Here is a 2,345-nt window from a genome sequence, read left to right on the forward strand (position 1 = left end):
TCTGAAAATAGACCTGAAGGCTGCGGGACTAACCAATAGCTGGTTGTGGCCCTTCAACAATGCCGTCAATACAAATGTTTGCGTCTTCTTGTTGGGGCTTTTCCTCGGCGCTGCTCTTGCTCTTTAAGTATCAGGAGGCTCAGTGCTTGCAGACACCCGTGAGCAGACCCCACTCGCATCTTCATTCATGTGGAGTCCTCCAGGCCTGACGGAGCATTCTGGACTTGGAGAGGAATTGCCATCCCAGAAAAAGAAGCTTTCTTGGCTCTTTCATTATGACAAAAATGCTTGGACAAATTTTTTTTTAAGTGAAAAATCATTATTGCAAAATAATCCTCCAAAATATCTTGGATCTGATTGTAAAGCAGTTAATCGTGCATAAGGAAAACAGTTATACAAAATCCATGAGAAGTATTTAATCTATCCCCAAGTAAAAGCCCAGTCAAAAATTCCGAATCTGCCCCAAAATACATGTTCAAAGATCGATATTTGCATGCCCAAGACTTCTTTGAAAGGCGATTATGGTCTCACAAGCAAATCATAAGGATTTTTAAAATTTTGTAAATGCTGTATTTATATGACAGACAAGAACCACTCTGAAGGAATCATTATGGTTTGGGAAATGATATGCAATTTCAAAATCATCTAAATCACTTCAATTGCCTGTATTTACATTTATATAATGGGTATTTATAATGGTGATTATTTTAGAACTTACCTTGTTTTCAAGGATCGCACATTGGTTTCTATGGGAACCAGAATGGCTCTGAAGAGGAGCATTTTAAGAACACTTTTCACATTCACTGACTGCTAACTGAACTGCAAATTCTGTTTGTCTGTTAACAGATTTTTAACTCTTCGATTTTAAAGCAGAAATAAAAGTTGGGCATTCTAGCTTCATAAATCTTTTCAAATTATAAAAAACTATTTTTATGAAACATCTGGCATATTGGAACATTTGAAAATCAAAATAACTAGGTTCAGGAGCTAATAATCTGTTCACTTTATTAAATTCATTAGCGATTAATCTACATTGGCAATGTGCGCGCTCTTGGAAAATGGTGTGAAGTACAACTTCATCTGGTGTATTCAATACATTTTCCTCTGCGATTGGTACATCGATGGATGTCTTCGTACTTTTGTAAAATTCACTGAGCAAAGCCACGTTAAGATGTTCTGCCAACATACCCTCATCCTGGTGCTGTGCTGAGTGTGGCCACGATTGGTGATATTAGCCATGTTCTCACACCAGCTGGAACTTAATTTTGCTATTTCTTCCAATAAGCACACAAGGGCTCAAATTTCAGTTTTTCTTTTTCTTGGAATAGATCATAGATTTGTAAATCATAAAAAGCCCAGCGTGCAACCTTAGGTGTTATACACTGGCGCAGTTTCCTCTATTTAATATTTCCCCACATTTCATGTTTTCTCATAAACTGTACTTTTAAAAATTCCCTAGGAAAACAAAGCTCAGTGTATTTTCATTTCATAACCTGTCAAAGTGATTAAAACGCACCCAAAATAAGTGAGGGTGATTTCAGAGGAGAGGGCAAAAACTCTACGTTTTCTTCTAGCCAATCTGTAAAAGAAGCCCAAGGAGAGCACATGGCATCTCATAACAAGCTCAGGTAATAGCTACCCCAGTTATTGCTGACACATAATCTGCGTCTTAAATCCAAAATGCAGGTTGGTGGCAGAGTGCCAGGAGGGCAGACATAGTGTTGGTTTTTGGTTTTTTTAAAACCTTCCTTTTGCTTGGAGGATTTCTCTCTGCTCTCGGTGTGGCCCTGGCCCTTAGTCAAGACTGCCCAACCAGAGACAGATGGAGCAGTGGAGCTGTGCCCTCACTGTGACTGGGAGACCAGCCTGTAACTCACAGGCCTGATATCAACAACAAGATAGGGAAAAGAAAATTAAGTACTTTTCCCAGTCACGGCTGATTTGCGGAAATAGATGAGGAATTACCATTTCTTGGTGGAATGAACTCATGTTTATGATATAATGATAACTGGAAAACACGGATTAAAACTATTTTGAGAAAATGACAAATTGATCAACTATTCGCTCTTTTTTTATTAAAAAATCATTTTACTGGGGGCTCTTACAACTCATAACATTCCATATATCAATATTTCAAGCATATTTGTACATATGTTGCCATCATTCTTTTCTAGACATTTACTTTCTATTGAGCCCTTGGTATCACCCCCCCCACCCTGTGACCCCTTGATAAATTATAAATTATTATAATTTTCATATCCTACACTGACTTCTGTCTCCCTTCCCCATGGTTTCTGCTGTTCGTCCTCTGGAGGAGTGTGTGTGTGTGTGTGTGTGTGTGTGTG

The sequence above is a fragment of the Echinops telfairi genome, unplaced genomic scaffold (genome assembly GCF_000313985.2).
Source record: "Echinops telfairi isolate 266 unplaced genomic scaffold, ASM31398v2 ScPeMD7_23;HRSCAF=83, whole genome shotgun sequence".
Taxonomy (NCBI): Eukaryota; Metazoa; Chordata; class Mammalia; order Afrosoricida; family Tenrecidae; genus Echinops; species Echinops telfairi.